General features: G+C 37.5%; 1 long non-coding RNA gene across 1 annotated transcript; it reads right to left on the reverse strand.

Annotated features, from left to right (window-relative positions):
• Positions 1-1538: 1538 nt before the first annotated feature.
• LOC148815072 (uncharacterized) lies at positions 1539-5428 on the reverse strand. The gene is made up of 5 exons (XR_016086084.1): positions 5293-5428; positions 4450-4506; positions 3001-3058; positions 2149-2356; positions 1539-1721 (listed from the first exon to the last, which is right to left on the reverse strand). It is a non-coding gene; the product is annotated as an uncharacterized LOC148815072 (long non-coding RNA).
• Positions 5429-8186: the final 2758 nt, after the last annotated feature.

Consider the following 8186-nt stretch of genomic DNA (forward strand, 5'->3'; position numbering starts at 1 on the left):
GGCTTTGCGTATTGTGTATTGTCAAAATGCAGTTCCAAAAGTATTTTTTGTTTAAATATGTATGGTATAATATGACAAGTGCTTTCCATATTAGTTTGTCGCTGCATTCGGATTCTTAATGTTCTTGTAAAAACATAAATTAATTTATACGGTTCATATCCTGAGGCCTTCACCCCAAGTGCTCCAGGGGTGCAGTATAAATGACTGACCCTGCACTCTGACCCCAAGCTTCTCTCCCTGTCTGTGTGTCTCTTGGAGAGCAAGATGGGGTATGCAAAAAGACAAATTCCTAATACAAGAAATTGTATATGGCCAATAAAGTGATCTGATCTTATCTAAAGCAATTAGAGCATAAAGTGAAGGTGGGAGGTCCTGACTAACACAAGCTAGGGAACCTGAGACCACAGACATGGGAAAATAAGACATACACTGGCATAGCATGTACACAAACCCCTGTCCTTCCCCCCAGTCCCAGGAGTTAACCATGTCCCTGGTAGTTCCCTATTCCAGACAGGTTCCCATCTATCCCAGCATGCTCTCTTGGGGCTGACGGCACCAGGCCCGTTGCCTGATGAGGGTGCTATAATACTTATGCACAGTATAACCTGGCATTTTGAGTGTCTTTCACATGTTTCAAAAGTAACCACACAAAATAGTCTCTACATCTATTCATCCCTCGATTAACTCAAATTAAAAGGTGATTTAACACCCAGGTGTGCTTTCAGTAGTTTTCAATTTAAAAAAATCCAGCACTAAAAATAAAATTTTCCGCACTTTATGTGTAAATAAAGCACATTCCAAAAGTAACATGCAGTGCCTTCAAAACCAATTGAGATTAATTTGAATGATAACACAGACTCAAGCTCAACCAAAAAAATTAGTCTTAAGAGGCCTTTATTCCCACAGTGTAAGAAAAAATACTTCCCTCTTGGTATGAATTATTCAAGTCATGCCATGTCATTGGCCAAACCGCTTTCTACCATACGGTGTCGCGGGAGGCCGGAGCCTACCCGGCAAGCAACGAGCGCAAGGCAGGGTACAGCCTGGAGGGGGCGCCAGTCCTTCGCAGGGCAGGTGCAAGCCAGTCATACATGGGGACAATGTGAAGGTCACGGTAAAGGCTGAGGGGGGGAATTTGGCCCAGACACCGGGATAACTCCCTTCTCTTATCGAGAAATGCCCGGGGAATAAATACAGCACTGATTTTACCATAAAAGTTTTATAGAGCATGTGTTAAAACTGATCACCCCGCTGTTGCTTGAAAAACACTTTTATGCAGATATTTATCAACAAAGGGGGCAGATATTCTTTCATTGACAGTAACATGCCAGTTTAACTGTAGAAATTGGATATATTCCTAAAACCCATTGGTGTGTGACATACTATTTTGCATTTTCTAATTCCCTCCTTTTCCGATCCCTTAATTTTCAGGTTACAGAAAGTGAAAGACAGTTTGACAATTAGTGTGATAAGAATGGAAAAAAAAAACATCCAGATGCAAGGTCGAAGTTGCAACTAGTTTTATTATAATGCTAAGCTAGGGGAAGACTGAACTGGGAGGCTGCTGGAAGTCTTCAGGACTCGAATAAGTTGTTGACCATGTCTTGCACATTAAGCACCTGGAAGTTAGTGGCTCTTCCACCATTGCAGAGGAAGGTAAAATTGCTTACACCACCCAAGAGTGGCATACAGCTGTCCTCTACAGTTACCATCATCATCATCTGCAAAACACAACAACTTTCATTCAAACACTGTAAGGACTTAAGACATGTATTGCTGTTTTCATTAAATAGACTTATTTGTTTGTAAGCTAATAAAAGGTAACACTAAATGATATAATGAAAGCACATAGTCTGAGAAATGTATGATGTGGTACGTTTTTGTGAACTTCAAAGGTGCTGTGTACTGTATATAAACAGCATTTTTTAACAATCAAGCATTTTGGTGTTTTTTGAAGGTGTCGACCAATTTAAGATGCTCTGATGAGTTACCGTCCCACTGTAGACTGCATATGCAAATATGTCGTAGAACTGCAAAATTGTATCAAAATCAAAATTGTAGACCAAAAAATGTAAGATTTCTAAAGAGGAAAACAGGAAAACAAGCACTCTTGACACAACACGCTAACACACAAGAGCGGCTACTCACAATTTCCCTTCTATAGTGAGGAAGCCTAGTACAGGCTTCGTGTGGGAGTGTCAGTACTTGTTGTCGATATTGCTCAACACAGGGTGCTCTGCAGTTCGCTTCAGCCTGCAACAGGCAGTCATCTCTCGGTGCCTGAACCACACCACCATCAGCCTCAGCAAACATCCAAGAGCCGCTGAGATCCCACAGAACGAATCTGCACACACATCTGGGAAAAGACACAAGCCAGAAAGAGATTAATTTAGGGCTCTCCTCCAGTGGTATCTTGAAGTTTCATCTTCAACACAGTGGATGAATAATTTGCTCATAACATCGGTAGTCATTACAAGTAGATCTTATATACATCTTATACATCATCCTTCGGCCAAAAGACACACAGTCAGTCAACCAACCAACCAACCAACCAATCAATCAATAGATCAATCAATCAGTCTGGATCAGTTAGCTTGTTCACTTTAATCCTTTGTTGTCTAAGGGAAAATGTATGCTCCCTTTGACTAGAAGAAGACATTACAGGAGTTATAAAATAGGACTGGAATCTGAGTAGTCAATCTCACGGGTTCTTTCAGATCCATGACCTGTGTTGTTGTTTACAATGTCTAGATACCAAAGTGAAACAGATTCATATACAGTACATTCTCAATTTCCTTTTAAGTGTCATGGCTAGAATACTCAAATTGTCTACTCAAGTTGGAAAAAACAACACAGAAGATATTTGTTCCCCAAGACCCGGGTTTTAGTACCCTTTCTGTAGATACGTCTTTTTTTATACTGTAAAAGTAGAAGAAACAGACAAAAACATTTTTTTAAAACTACCGAGACTTGAAGCTGAGGGTAAAAAATGTAGATTACCTGTAATCGATCATTTCAGCCGCAGCTAAGGATAATACCAGGAAACTCCAAAGAAATCCTAAGTGCGTAAAAACAGGAGAATTCAATTTCTTTCACCACAACCCAACTGCTGTAGCAACAGTGCACAGTTGTGTAATTTTACACATTCTTTAACTAAAGCAAGTAACAGGTACAGTTCAGTATTAATAACAGGAATTCACAGTATGCAAGTTTGCTGAGTTTGTATATAACCGAGGGATATTTACATAACAGGAGTTTATCGGTTCGCATTCAATTATAGTTCCTAGAGGCCACAACCATTAAAATAACTTAATTTGGTTAAATCAGAGGAGTAATGTGTCTTTATAATCTTTTATACTTTATGTCCTCAAAAAACGGAACACAGAAGTTGAATCTGTTGTTTGCCTCGGTTTAATACATTTTTAATACAGAAATGACATTCCGGTCGATATAATTTAAGTAGGTCTTCTTGGTCCATAATAGTATATTAAAAACATTTCACACATTAAAAAACTGTTCAGCTCTTTTCTCCCAACGCAGTACAATGGCATTTTTTTTTGTAGTTTCTGAAAATAACTGATGTCTTGCTCCTCGTTTATTACCATGAGCTAAGAATACTAGCAAAAACCACTGCTCTTTCTTACGAAGCTTAAGAAAAAAAAACGTTCAAACGCAAAAGCATCTAGTTTTTATACAATTTTATCTCATACAAACGCAAAAAATATCTATTTTTAATAAAACATTACCTCGTTTAAACGCATTTTTTTCTATTAAGATTCTTTATTTTTTGTGTTGAGCTGGAGATTTTCTGATATCTATTGTCGTACAGTACAAGCAAATTGAAATCTCTAATTTCTAAATAGTTGAAACCCCAACACTTTTGCAGTTAAGCAGCTTATAACTTACATTTGGGGGGGGGGGGGGGGGGGGTCAGTTAACTAAATGCTAACAGGATTCAGAATGGCGGAGCGATGATATGTACAATGTCTCTTCTACATTGGGACCGCAGTCTGACACTGACCAAGAATTTGAAAGGATTGCGCAGTCTGCACAAAAGTAAAAAAAAAATTCAATCACATTCTTTTAACTTATGAAAATTTTCTGAGAGACGTTTAACGTTTTGTAACCCAATTACTGTAGGTATAATTTATTGTTTAATTCATATACCTGAAAAAATATTTCAGGCTTTTTATTTAAATATTTATTTTCAAATTGTTTTAAAAGTGTACTTTAAAATACATTATTATATTAGCTAACTATTAAATATTAGCACAATACATTAATGTTTTTAAAAAGTACTTTGTGGAACAAAAGTTCAATTATTTAGACGCTATGAAATTTATGAAAAAGTCACTGTTTTCAAATTAAATGCCACACATGACTGCACTTTTCCCAAATCTGGGGATTCAAATACAGAAGCACATATTTAATAAAAGGACTCATACTCACTCATTGTGAAGTCAATTCAATTTTGTTGGGACGGTTTATGTGGAGAAAATACTCAACCTGTCAAGGAAATACAAATTCTATTAATCAATAAACAACTATTTTTTTTAATTTAACTAAGTTAAACTATTTATTATTATCATTATAGATCTACTAATTATGATTACTCAAAAATACTTTAGACACCATGCTCTCAGTGGGGAATAGTTTAGGGATCAGTTATGCTGTGTAAATAGTTAAAAATACATTTCTATTCAGAGAAAAATAAATGTAACCAGCAACATATACTATACTGTATATCTTCTACAAAAAATAGACTTTATACATATTTTATTTCAAGCAAAAAAGTACTAATATAATATTCAATACTCTTTGGGCATGAAATACATTAATTGCATATGATTATTATTAATAACAATAAAAACTGATAACAGTAGTACAAGTGTTAAAGTACTCAATTTTAACCTCTCTGATTTAAATTTTTCGTGCAAGAATAAAGCTAGAACATTAGCATTATATGTCATTCTAAATATTTCTATAACACGCTAAAAACAAATATACTGAAATACTCATCACTGGGACTGCTTCAGTAGCTGGATAACTCACCCGAAAGACTGCAAAGTATCTGTCTGAGAGTGCTGAGCGTCTCTTCTTTATAGTGAAATTCAAATCGACATGCAAATAACGCTCCCTAGAAAATGGTATTTTAGGCTGTTTTTTGTTTTACTTAAGTCAAATGAGAACAAATACTCATTTACAACAACAACCTGGAGAGCACATATACAAATATACAGTGGGGCATTTACTGGAGCAAACTGAGTTAAATACTTGTTTATGGTACAGTACCTAGAATTTGGAATTTCTCTGCAGTCCAGTCCTGACAACTTGTCCATTTTGGATCCCTGATTCTCTTATCCTCCAAGAGGTGACATTTATCTATACATTTTAACACAATGTGAAAACAAAAATGCACTTCCTTCTGGAGTGATCCAGCTACAGTGCATTGCCTGAAGACTTTTGAAATTAGAAACCCACTGTCCTCTAATGAGAAAACCAGAGCCTTGGCTGCTGTCCCAGGTAGGAAAAAAACTAGGGGGCTAATGGAGGCTTACTAGGCACACAGAAACTGAAACGTGATAGTAACTTTGAAGCAGCACTATCATTAATCCACTGCAGAAGCTATATGTATAGTGCAACCAGTAGGAAGAGCTCACCTTGTGATCTGTGCAGCTCCTGATGCCCTAGTATAGTGAGATGGACACTATACCATAAAAAAGGCACCGTCCTTAGGACAAGATTTAAAACTGAGGGCCTGACTCTAAGTGGTCATTAAAAAACCTAGGGAATTTCTCAAAAAGGCTAAGGGTGTTAACCCCAGTGACCTGGCCAAATTCCCCCCTGGCCTTTACCAGCCATGGCCTCCTAATAACCCCCCTCTCTGAACTGGCTTCATCACTCTGCTCTCCTCCCCACTGAGAGCTGGTGTGTAGTGAACAACATTTTGTCAAACTGAGAAAAGGAGGTATTTCTTCACGCAAAGAAGGGAGTCTGGGACTATTGAACAAACTACCCATCCGTTAAATCTGAATTTAGTGAGCTTTTGTCAAGAAACACCTGGGATGAGGTCCACCAATTAACCAGGAACAATCAAGTAAGCAGATCTGTCTAACACCCATCAACGAAAACACATCAGGCTCCTTTAATAGTTAATAAACTCAGCCTTTTTCCAGGCAATGTTGAAAATGCACACACAAAAACGAGAAGGAAAGGGCAGTGTGGTGGCTCAGTGGGTAGCAGCACTGCTTTGGGGAGCTGTTATGTTCACCCTGTGCTGGCATGGGTTTTTTCTGGGTGCCTTTTCTCTGTGTTTTCCTCCATCAGTCCAAAGACATGCTGGTAGGTTAATTGGCTTCTGGGAAAACTGGCCCTAGTGTGAGTATGTCTGTGTCTGTGTGTGCCCTGCAATGGACTGCTGTCCATCCAGGGTGTATCGTTTCCAGTGCTCGTTCTTTGCCAGATAGACACAGGTTTCCCTGCGACCCTTAATTGGAAGAAGCAGTAAGAAAAGGAACTAATTGATAGAATAACAAAAAAATGAAAATAGCTTTGTCTGCTGTACTGCTCGAGATCTTCTAGTGTAAGATGCAAATTTTCGACGCACAACCTATCAGCAAACAAATTCAAAATAGAGGAACCTTTGCATATCATTTGCTTGTATTGAACTGTTGAAACCCTAACATCAATAATGTGACCACTCGACATTTCCAAAAAGCAATGAATGATCAATAACGTTTAATTTGTCAGAAGGTGCCACCAGGCATTGCAAGAAGTAACTTCATATGCAAGTTGTTTTGTGCTAAATCCAAGAAACAGAGCTAACATCGGAGGTCAGCATCGCTCAAGGTATCTAAAATATTTAATCCGAGGGCTCATATCACAATTATTCTCCCAATAATGAAGGGAAGATTCTGTATCAGAAAGACATTGTGGACATTCCCATTAACTATAACTCTCTGGTCAACGTGCCAGATAAAACACAATGTGACAAACATTTTAATCATAAACAAAAGCCATTAATGATAGATGTAAAAATGCTGGCACTGAGCTTCAGGAAATCTCTAATGGAAATTATTTTGATGTGTTTTCATATACGCCTTAACATTTTCCATCAGACAAGAAGAGTAATCTATGAGAAAGTCAAAAAAACTATCACATACAGTCCATACATTTTCTTGACATCATTTGTTCTCCATTGTACTACAGCCTCTGTTGCCTTTGCTAAGTGTAGTTGTTTTAATATTTAGTTAAGTGAACTGAAATGTGGGTTTTACTCTATGAGAGAGGACTGAAACTTTCCAGGACCAAAAGCAAAGACCACTCCTGTAGGTTAACATGAAACCTGAGAAATTAAACCCTGTTTTGACCCCAATCAAATGTAGCCCCTCTTAATGGCCAGAAGGTTTTGACTTATCTGTATAATTGTGCAAACCTGACCTCTAGCTTGGTGATCATTTGAAAAGATGCTGGAGGTAAGGGTTGGGAACTGTATGTAAAGAGACCATATACTGTCTTCAAATTTGGATAGACAATTTGTAGGTCAAAATTTTGCATAGGCTGTAGAGGCAGCACAGAGGAGCAGACTATTCAAAAATGCAAAATGTAAGCTCAGTCCTATATAAGGTAACTGTGGTCCAACAGTAATCAACTGTAAAAGCAGTTTTCTTGGTGAGTAACAGCCTTTCTCTTCATCTCTTGCTGTGTCTTTCATGTGCTAAGATTATTCTGTTTGCTTCTTGGCCTCTTATATCAAGATCTTTAATTAGAGGGGTAAATGAGTGTGACATTTGTAATGCTTAACCAGCTGCGACTATTAGAAAATACATTTCATTTATAGAGCAGGGCTCAATACTGGGAAAAACGGATGTCAGCTTACTTTGATTAAAATTAAAACAGCAATTGCTCACCTAGGATTTTAACTTGTAATCCTCCAATTGGAAACCCAGAACTCTTCTGCTGAGTGTGTAGCACTCCTTTTATTTCTTCTCTGGTAGGTATTTTAGATTATATTTATACCCAAACAAATACTGTATATATTAGAATGGTTTGGATAATGATAGTTGGAGATCTGCATGGTTTTCTTTTTTGCCATCTACTAGGAAATGTAACTTTTCAATCCTTTTCATTTTAGATTGTAAGAGACAAAGCTCCAAAGAGATGGGTAAGTATTTTACACCTATACA

The sequence above is a fragment of the Atractosteus spatula genome, chromosome 25 (assembly GCF_055471065.1).
Source record: "Atractosteus spatula isolate fAtrSpa1 chromosome 25, fAtrSpa1.hap1, whole genome shotgun sequence".
Taxonomy (NCBI): Eukaryota; Metazoa; Chordata; class Actinopteri; order Semionotiformes; family Lepisosteidae; genus Atractosteus; species Atractosteus spatula.